Source organism: Octopus sinensis, linkage group LG26 (genome assembly GCF_006345805.1).
Source record: "Octopus sinensis linkage group LG26, ASM634580v1, whole genome shotgun sequence".
In the NCBI taxonomy this organism is placed as follows: Eukaryota; Metazoa; Mollusca; class Cephalopoda; order Octopoda; family Octopodidae; genus Octopus; species Octopus sinensis.
This window is the reverse complement of record NC_043022.1, coordinates 5,842,049-5,854,303: the sequence shown is the minus strand read 5'-3', so window position 1 is coordinate 5,854,303 and position 12,255 is coordinate 5,842,049. Positions and strand designations below refer to the sequence as shown.

The following is a 12,255-nucleotide window of genomic DNA, read 5'->3' as shown; positions in this document are numbered from 1 at the left end:
TTTAATTAGGATAAAGTGAATTTGAAGTCTTACAGCTGTTTCTGGGATAACCCAAGTGGTAGGTTAGCATGTCCATGCACTGGATATTCTGTCATCAGAGACAAGGGTATGACTATTTTACAGCACTTACCCAGCGTGCCTATTTGGTTAGATCACAAGTGAACTGAACCCCTCATATTTCTTATATATCATCATCATCATCATCATCATCATCATCTGTTGTCCATGCTGACATGGTTTGGTCAGTTTGACCAAGCTGGCATGCTGGAAGGCTGTACCAGGCTCCAGTCTGATTTGGCATGGTTTCCTACAGCTGGATGCCCTTCCTAACACCAACCACTCTGAGAGTGTAATGGGTGCTTTTATATGCCACCAGCATAGGTGCCAATTCCTCCTCTCTCCAAGGAATTCTCTCCAATTCCTTCTCTCCTACTCACAGGTCTACACTTAGAGAGGGACCATCCACTCTTGCCATTTCCGCAACTTTCACCCACCAGTCAATAAACTCCCTCGAGGAAAGCACTTCCCTCTCCACTCTCAGTTTCCTCTTCAAGAGAATCTTGAAGGAGTCAATGAGATCTCTACCAAAGAGGAATGTATGTGTCCTCATGCCTTTCAGCCTTGTCCACCAAACAACCTCTTTCGCCACAGCCACCAGGCAAAGGAAAACTGCCTCGCCTGCACAATTGAAGGAGGGCAGTGGTGCGATCATCACTACAGACTCAGCTGAAAGATGGATCTGTCCCACACATGACGGCAACGGTTTGATATAACCCCACAAGTCAGCAATGCCCTGACACTGAATGAGTGAATGCACAACAGTTTTATCATTCTACATGCATCTCAGACAAACCTGTCTGATAGCACATCCATACCTACAGAATTTATCTCAAATGAACAGCACTGCTCGGTAGCACTCCCGGGCCAAGGACATCTGGGGATTATCCATGATAGTGCCCGACGGGAAAGTCCTCTGGAACATCATCATGGAAAATGGGTGTTAAACGATGATGATGATGATGTGCAGGTGTGGCTCTGTGGTAAAGAGCTTGCTTCCCAACCACATGGTTCTGGGTTCAGTCCCACTAAGCAGGTGTCTTCTACTATATCCTCGAGGCTACCAAAGCCTTGTGAGTGGATAAGGTAGATGGAAACTGAAAGAAGCCTGTTGTGTATATTGTCCATGTCTGTAATTATATTTTACTGTTTACCTATATATATATATATATATATAGATATATGTGTGTGTGTGTGTATGTATGTATGTATGTATTTTTGTGTCTAGGGGGACAAACACAGACACACAAACACACACACACATACATATATATATACATATATACAACAGGCTTCTTTCAGTTTCCGTTACCAAATCCACTCACAAGGCATGGTCGGGCCCGGGGCTATAGCAGAAGACACTTGCCCAAGATGCCACGCAGTGGGACTGAACCCGGAACCATGTGGTTGGTTAGCAAGCTACTTACCACACAGCCACTCCTGCGCCTGTCTATATATTTATAGTAATTTAAATGAAAATTTCAATATATTTTTAGCATGAGGAATCCTGAAATAATCTCTGGGAGACTGATTAAAGAAAACATGGGAGGACAGTTTCAGGGGGGGTAGGGCAGGGGTGGGGGTGGTGGTGGTGGGGGTTTGTTGTGTAATTCATAATAACCGTGAAACTTATTAGAATTCAGTAGGTGTTTAAAATTTGGCAAAGGGATTCCGTTACATCAGCGTACAAATCTAATTAAGCCGAAGATATGCTACACCGATCATGCCTCCCATCTTGCAAGACTTTCAATTATGGAATCGGTTGTCTGCTGGTAAAATATTCCAAATGATTCATTGCTTTGCTTAACCGAGAATAATAATATGCCCTTGGTAGACCACAGATGATAGCGGGAAGAATACCTGAAGAGGGTAAACCATTGGTGTTAAATGAAGCCGAAATTAGAATATATACACACATATATACATACATATATATAATTATATATATGTATGTGTATATATATATATGTATGTATATATTTATATGTATGTATATATGTATGTGTATATATATATTTGTATAAATGTATGTGTGTATGTATGTATACATATATATGTATACATCCATCCTGCCCACCACCAAAGACGGTAATATTGATGGAGAGGGCTACATAGAATATCAGAGAAGAGGAATCTTACAGCTTTAATGTACATTATGCTAAAAAAAGGACGACATCGCTTCTTCCATTTATTTTTTGATTTTATTCTTCTCTTGGCGTTCTTTGGTTTTCACTTTACATTTATGTATATATGTGTGTGTGTATATATATATATATATATATATATATATATATATACATAAATGCATATACACACACATGCATATTTAATATACATATATATATATATATATATATAATATATATATATTTGTTTTATTCTGGCTTTTGGCATATATATTCTGGGTTATTCTCCTGTTTTTCCTGATATTTTCTTCTATTTCCTTGTATTTTTCTTTACATTCCGGCTTCTTTGACAGTAAAATACTAAAATGGTTTTATTATCTACGATTCCTGTTTGTTTTTATGTCTGAGAATCATATATCTCAGCTGCAATTTCGGTAAAGAATTCCACCCACTGACATCGCAACAGTGTGCACGTACATGTGTGTGTGTATGTGTGTGCATGTGTACATGTGTTTGTATATATGTCATATATATATATACACACACACACACTCAACATAGGTGTATACATACATCTATATATATATTATATATATATATATATATAGAGAGAGAAGAGAGAGAGGAGAGAGAGAGATTACATACTGTATATTACATACATGTTTGTGTGTGTATATATATATATATATATATATATGTATATATATATATATAATATAATACTATATACATGCATACATATATTTGTTAAATATACATATATATGTATGCATTTATGTATATATATGTGTATATAAATATATATAAAGTATCAGATGTCCAACATAAACCTTTAATAATCAAACTTCCCAATGACATCAGACTTCTTCCATTTTTTTCTTCCCATTTTGAAACTTTATATTCATATTCTGCATAGCCATCTTCTTTAAAGAACTTTTCTTTCTGTGAAAAATCATTGAGTTTCATTTCATTTTATTTCACATTATTTTATGCTCCTTCATAGATTTGATTTTCATTTTTCATTTTATTTATTTCAATTTGTATTTTGCTTTATTCCTCGTTACTTTATTTATCGTTTGCGAAATGACAGCCGGACTTACTTTATGTCTTCTGCTGGAAATTATCAGCACAATGACCGCTCGCTCGTTTGAATGATGACGATGACGATGACGATGGTGATGATAACGGTGTTGCTGTTGATGTTGGAGATTGTGATGACGAGGGTAATATGTCAGACTTGTTTTAAAAAAAAAAATCGAATGCCAACATAAAACAAACGAATGGAAGAGAGAAGGACGAGAATTTGTAGAAGCCAGGCAGAAGATATAGGCATTACATATAGACATATACATATACATACATACATACATATATATATATATATATATATATATATATATATGTATATATATATATGTATAGATATATAGTTGTATTATATCTATTATATGGTGTTGTATATATATATATATATACATAGATATGTACTATATATATATACTATACATGTATCTATGTATTATATATATATGGATATATATATAACATATGTATATATACATATATACATATATATATGTATCATATATATATAGTCATATATATATATATATATTATTATATATATATATATGTGTTATATATATATGTAATATATATATGTATTATATATATATATATATGTGTTGTGTATATATTATATCTATATATATATACATATATATGTATATATATTATACATATATATGTATTATATATATATGTATATATATAACATATGTATATATACATATATACATATATATATGTATCATATATATTATAGTCCAATATATATATATATATATATATATATACATGTATATATACATATATACATACATACTTACATATATATATATACATACATACATACATATGTACGTACACACACGCACACAAATGTATATAAATTCTCTGAAATAACTAGAGTGTAATCTATCTGCAAGACCATTGTAACGTATCAAATATCACCGTTCTTTCTTTCCAAATGTACATAAATTATTTTGCTCCTTCTCTTCCAAAAAATACTGCGCCACCAGGCAGGGTCTGTGTGCGTTGATTAGATAGACGTAGCTTGGAGATCAACCAGTTGTCAGGATGTCTTCTTTATTTCCCTTAATTGTTACAAACAGTGTTTATGTCCGTTAAGTGACAAACCAGGCCATAAATGTGCGCTTTATGTTTCTGTTTCTCATAATGAGACAGTTATTAAAAGATGACAAGTTTACACCTCCCCATTAAAATTGTTATCACTATTTCAGCAAATACATAATTTTCTTTTTTTTTTTTTCCATAACGGCGTGGGTTGGACAAGTCTGTAAATATATTGTATCACCACTATCCATCCTACTCCATCGACTTCATGTGGTTCAGTGTTCTCGGATCAAATTTCAGCATTTATTTCTAGATCTTAATTAGTTTGCTTCCCTGCTAACAGGTAGAAAGAGATACATTTTTCACCTTGTTTCTAGCTGCAGTCTCCATTTTTTTTTCCTGCAGTTTCAGCCCTTTTTTTCAACTTCCAGCTTCCATCTTGTAACTCTCTCATTTTCCTAGTCTTAGCTTCCCACTTCTTTGTTCACCTCATACCACTTCTCTCGTCTTTCACTTCTCATATCCTACTCTTTTATGCGCCCTTTTTTTAAAGTCTAGCCAGGCTCTTGGGCCCGGTTTCCCAGTTTCTATGGTGTATGTGTTCCCCAGCTGGACAGGATGCCAGTCCATCACAGCATTACTCATTTTTGCCAGCTGAGTGGACTGGAGCAACGTGAAATGAAGTGTTTTGTTCAAGAACACAACGCATCGCCTGGTCTAAGAATTGAAACCACGACCTTATGATCATGATACTGACACCCTAACCACTGAGCCAGGAACCTCCACACTCTTCTATAGATTTGAGAATTTATTGTGTCTTTTACTTAAATAGTTTTCTTGGTCTGGTTAGTCTGTGTCTTCTGGACCCTTGAGTTATCCATCTCCAACACCACTTCAACACTAACTTCTACAACTTCTGGCTCACTTCAGCCATTGGCTCTTCCTACTTTCGCTTTCCTATTAACTTCCTCCTTCATTCATCTTATTCACCCTCCCACATATACCCTCCCTTTTTCTCCTCCATTCTGTCTCCCCCCCCCCATCTCTCTCTCCACATCGTTCAACTCAGAATCTCTCCATCCCTTCAGTTTTTGCTCCATTTTACTTGCTTACAACCAAGAGTAAAAATACCACTCTCTCCCTCAGTCTCTTTCTCTTTCTCATTCTCTCTTTCATTCCTTCTCTCTTTCTCTTTCTCTCCCTCTCAGACAGAGGGTAATATTACCTGAGAGAGACCCCCTTCGGTCACGACACAGACCATGGGATTGCACCTAGAAAGTTACCCTCCTAGACACAAGTCCGGGCGAGGTTGTTTATGGAAGACCAGCAGTCGCCCATCCATACCAGCCTCCCCTCTCCACGCCACCAGTGTTATCCGAGGGAAAGACAAAGGTTGATACACCTTGGCACCAGTGACGTCGCAACTCATTTCTACAGCTGAGTGAACTGGAGCAACGTGAAATAAAGTACCTTGCTCAAGAACACAACACGCAGCCTGGTCCGGGATTCGAGCTCACAACCTCACGATCGTAAGCTCGACGCTCTAATCACTGAGCCATGCGCCTTCACAATATTACCTGAAATATTAGAGTATTCACTCTCCCCTCACATCTGTCAGCTTTATTGAGGTACTCTTGTGAACTCTCCGATAAACATATGTGATGTAGAGGTGAATCAATGAGATGAATATAGTAACTCCCTTTGGTGCCAGCCAAAAAGATATGGTCCTTGGTCTGGTTCTCCAAGTGCGATCTTGCTGGGTTAACAAATTTACTTTCACTTTCACTATCCAGACAAAATTCAGTGGATGGGCCTTTTTTTTTTTTTACAGGAGGACCTATCAGTAGATTTTCACAGGCCTTTCCATGCCTCTGCAACCCTAGACTGCATGTGTGTGAGCAAATATACACAACACTAAATGGGTTACCCTGTAACAGACTGAGCTTCTGTTTTGGGTGAATGTTGGCCTTCATGCCTAGCCAGCAGGGGTGGCATCACTTCAAAGCTAAAACAATGTGATGAAGTGCATTGCAACCAGTGGGATGAAACATCTGACAGTCTGGTCAATACTGTGATATATATATATATATATAATTCGCTAGTGTAAAGGTAACACACTTAGTCATGTTAACAAAGGGATGTGGGTTCGAGCCCCACACAGATAGGAAAGCTTTCTTTTTTCTGTCGAGGGCTTATATGTCTCTTTATTAGACTATTTTCCTCAGTCATTGCATGGTGATCGCCACAAACTTTAAGCTTATATAAAAATACCATTATTATATATATAATACCATTATTATTATTTTATATATATATATATATAGTTAATCCAAACATGAAAACACAAAGAGAAAACACAACAACGCGAGGACGTGGAACAAGTATAGTATTATTGGATGCTCAGGAAGGAAGGTATATCTATATATATACAATGCATACATATATATGTGTGTATACATATATGCACACACACATGCATGTACACACACACATATGACGAGCTTTTTTCAGTTTTCATCTACCAAATCCACTCACAAGACTTTAGTCAGCCCAAAGCTATAGTAGAAGGCACTTGACCAGAGTTCCACACAGTGGGACTGAACCCAGAACCATGTGGTTGGGAAGCAAGTTTCTTACCACATAGCCACACCTGCACCTATAGGCATATATATATATATATATATATATATATAAGAGAGAGGAGGGGGCAACACACACACACACACATATATATATACATACATACATGCATACATACATACAAGCATATACAGGGTGGGTGAAAAGTGATGCAGTAACATTGAAACAGTATATATATATATACCATCCGAATCGTGGCCGAAGCCAGTGCCGCCTCGACTGGCTTCTGTGCAGGTGGCACGTAAAATGCACCAATCCGACCGTGGCCGATGCCAGCCTCGCCTGGCTCCAGTGCAGGTGGCACATAAAAAGCACCCACTACACTCACGGAGTGGTTGGCATTAGGAAGGGCATCCAGCTGTAGAAACATTGCCAGATAAGACTGGAGCCTGGTGCAGCCTTCTGGCTTCCCAGATCCCCGGTCGAACCGTCCAACCCATGCTAGCATGGAGAACGGACGTTTAAACGATGATGATGATGATGACGATATATATATACTGTACGTAATAGTAATACTGTAATATAAATAAAATTCCAAATGTCATGGTGAATGACTTTTGGCCCACAGTGTGTGTGTGTGTGTGTGTGTGTGTGTGTGTGGTGTGTGTATATATATTGGAACATTAATGCCAGAGAAGCGCTGAAGATAATATATCAATCATACATTCGCTTCTCTTCACAGCTGAACAGATTTTTGCAAATTTTTCAAAGTATTTCTTTTTCTACTTTTACAGGAAAAAGATACAATTTAAATTTTTCAAATTTTGATACATATAAACACACACACACACATCAATAATATATATATATATATATATAAAGATATCAGTAATATATATATATATATTTAAACAGCCAACAACTGATGAAGGGTCTTTCTTTATGTTGTTTGCTTTGTTTTCCATTTGTCTTTTGTTGCTCAAAAAAATAGTTCATAATGCTTCGTATTTTTGTTTGTTTTGTACATGTTTCGTGACGTCCTATGCCCACATATGCATGTGTATATATATATACATATACATGTAAGTATGTACATATATGTATATAAGCATAGTATATATATATATATATATATATATATATTATATATATACGTATACATGTAAGTATGTACATATATGTATATATGTATATATATATGGTGATGGTGGTGACTCCCTTCGGTCAGACACTGACCGTGGGTTTGCACCTAGAGAGTTACTCTCTGAGGCACAAGTCTGGGCAAGGTTGTTTTTTATGGAAGACCAGCAGTCGCCCATGCATACCGGCCTCCCCTCTCCACATCACCGATGTTGTCCAAGGGAAAGGCAAGGGCCAATACAGCTTGGCACCTGTGACGTCGCAACTCATTTCTACAGCTGAGTGAACTGGAGCAACGTGAAATAAAGTGTCTTGCTCAAGAACACAACACGCATTGTCATCATCCTTTAATGTCCGTTTCCCACCCTGGCATGGGTTGGACAGGAACTGGCAAGCCAGAAGACTCTACCGAACTCAGCTACCTGTTTTGGCATGGTTTCTACAGCTGGATGCCTTTCCTAATGCCAACCACTTCACAGAATGTACTGGGTGACTTCTTACATTATCTCTCCCTCTTTTTTGAACCATTTCCTCTTGATTCAACCCCTAAACACTTCTGACCAACTCGCAGACTGGACTCCAGTTAAGGTGCCAGCAAGGGGCCGGGTGTTAATGGTGATTGTTACACATGGGGGTGATGTGTTAAGTCTAACCCTTAAAATAAAGTCTGCAGTTGTGGAATATCAAAGGAGAAATAAAACATGGAGGGACGGAAACTTGGAGGGACGGAAACTTTCAAGTGCAAAGGAATATTAAAGGAGCCAATCATATACTTGAAATGCGCACGCACATGCACGCACGCACACACACACACACACACACACAACACGCACACACATACACATACATGACACACACACACACATGCACGCACAAAGAAACATGCATGCACACACACACACACACATACATGCACAAACACACCACATGCACGCGCACACACACATATACACATACATGCACGCACGCACACACACACATGCACGCACAAACAAACATGCACGCACACACACACACATGCACGCACAAACACACACAAGCACACACACACACACATACACATACATGCACGCACACACACATGCACGCACAAACAAACATGCACGCACACACAACACACATGCACGCACAAACACACACATGCACACACACACACACCGACCATACATGCACGCACACACACATGCATGTACAAACAAACATGCACGCACACACACACACATGCACGCACAAACACACACATGCACGCGCACACACACACATACACATACATGCACGCACGCACACACACACATGCACGCACAAACAAACATGCACGCACACACACACACATGCACGCACAAACACACACAAGCACACACACACACACATACACATACATGCACGCACACACATGCATGCACAAACAAAACATGCCGCACACACACACACATGCACGCACAACACACACATGCACACACACACACACACATACACATACATGCAACGCACACACACATGCACGCACAAACAAACATGCACACAACACACACATACACACACATGCACGCACAAACACACACATGCACACACACACACACATACACATACATGCACGCACACACACATGCACGCACAAACAAACATGCACGCACACACACACATGCACGCACAAAACACCACACATGCCACACACACACACACATACACATACATGCACGCACACACACATGCACGCACAAACAAACATGCACGCACCACACCACACATGCACGCACAAACACACACATGCACACACACACACACATACACATACATGCACACACACACACATGCACGCACAAACACACACATGCACGCACACACACAGGCATGCAGACAAACACAAACACACACACACATAAACACACACAAACACTCACAGTGCATATGTGATAGTGTTTATATATACACGTTATATGTTAGTGTGATTAGATAAACTAAATTTGTGGGATTCTATATATATGAATGTATTTATGTATATAAATATGTGTGTGTGTATGTATATATATATATATATAAATACACATGTATATATTGTGTATATGGTAGATATGTATTTATATATGTATATATATAAATATATATATATACATATATATATACATACATACATACATACATACTATATATATATATATATATATTATATAATATACTATATATAATATATATATATATATATATATATATTATATATATATACACATTATACACGCATTCATGTATACATTAGAATCAGTGTGTGAACACAAGATTATTTATCAAAAGTGCATGTATAGACATGCATACGCATACTCTCACCTACGTATAAACACACACGCATGTATATATATATGTGTGTGTATATGTATATATATATTTACGTACATATATGTATGCATATATATACATACATTTGCATATATGTAAAAGTGTGTGTATGAGTGTGCATATGCATGTGTTTATATAACTGCACAGTCAGACATGTTTACTGATGAGACAATAGAATTTGACCACACACAAAAATCTCCATCTGTCTGTGTGTCTACTTTAGAAGCCGACATAATTTATGGTCAGTTGGAAGCAACCAAAGAAATTTGGACCATAAAGTTTGAAGGGTGCTGATGTACATTGGGACTTTGAAGTTTTAGTCGAAGATCAAAAAACACGCCCTTTCTTGTGAGAAATGAGAAACTGAAGGTTAATGGAGAATTGGTAAGGGAACCAGCATGTGTGTGAGAGTTGTTTAAGACTTGGAAGTCTTGGAGAAACGGTCGTGGTAAGATATAAAAACCAGTCAGTTGGAACACTAATGTCAGAGAAACACTGAAGTTAATATATCAATCATAGATTTCATTCTCTTCATGATTGAATGGAATTACAAACTTCCGAAAGTATTTTTCTCCGTTTATGGGAAAAAATACAATTTGAATTTTCTTAATTTTGATATTAAAGTGGTTTGCTGGAAAAGTTGGTAAAGCGCTGGAAAGATTGTGTCTTGGTAAATGTTCCAGCTACCCTGCACTCTGAGGTTAACTTTGTCTTCCATACTTTCAGCGTTGATAAATAAAGCCCCTGCGCTGTGCTAGGGATTGTTTCTTCTCTTTATCTGTCTTTTACTGGAAGAAACCATTTAGACCAGGTGAGGCATGGATTGTGCCAGATATAAAGATCTCTTGTTAAGGTAATCTCTACAGATATTCTACAGAAATTATAGCTAGTCCTGATCATAGCAAAAATCAGTGCTGGCTATAATTTCTATGCAGTATCTGAAGAAATAACCATAACTATCTATCTATCTATCCGCTCAGTCGAAGTCGACTCTCGGTCACTCGTTGGATCAGTGTCCTCCAGTCAGTTCTATCCTGGGTCGCTTCTTTCAGATTGGCTATGTCCATTCTGGTATCACTCTTGATTGTGTCAGCCAGCGGTTCTTGGTCAGCCTCTTCCTCTCTTGCACTGACCATTCCGAGCATGATGTCCTTCTCCAGGGATTTTCTCTGCTATTATGACCAGATATGCCATCTATGCTGGTGATCCTAGCTTCTAGCGACATTTTCGGCCTGATCTGCTTAAGAACTTCTCCATTGGTGAGCCTCGCTGTCCATGGAATCTGTAAAAGTCTTCTCCAACACCAAAGCTCGAATGCATAATTCTCTTCTGGTCAGCTTTATTTAGTGTCCAGGTCTCGCATCCATATGTTGCTACTGGGAAGACAATTGCATTCACCAATCTGCATTTGGTAGTGAGTCTGATGTCTCTACTCTTCCAGACCCTACTCATGCTGATCATAGCCTCTCTGCCTAGTACTATCCGCCGTCTTATTTCTGGAGTGCAGTCACCATCTCGATTTATTTTGGAGCCAAGGAAGATGAAATCATAACAAAGATGATAACCATAAGTGTTGTAAAATGCACTGCTAACACAGAAGGACATGCTATTGGCTTATAAAAAAAACATTTTATATACTTTGTAGTATGTTAGGGTTGCATAACGAAATACATCTTTACAAGTCATTAACCCTTTAGTGTTCAGATTCTTTTCTTCTCTAGACACAAGGCCCGAAATGTTGGGTAAGAGGCCAGTTGATTAGATTGACCGCAGTATGCAGCTGGTACTTAATTTAAAGACAGACAAAATATCGCTAAGCATTTCGCCTGGCATGCTGAAGTTTCTGCCAGCTTGCCGCCTTTATTGTTCAGATTACTCTGTTAAA

General features: G+C 37.9%; 1 long non-coding RNA gene across 1 annotated transcript in view; it reads right to left on the bottom strand.

Moving 5' to 3' along the window:
* Window positions 1-4,807, bottom strand: part of LOC118768036 — a 9,352-nt gene extending 4,545 nt beyond the window's left edge. The window contains exon 1 of the long non-coding RNA XR_005003959.1: window positions 4,796-4,807. This is a non-coding gene — a long non-coding RNA (uncharacterized LOC118768036). The remainder of the gene's footprint in view (window positions 1-4,795) is intronic.
* Between the last annotated feature and the right edge of the window lie 7,448 nt (window positions 4,808-12,255).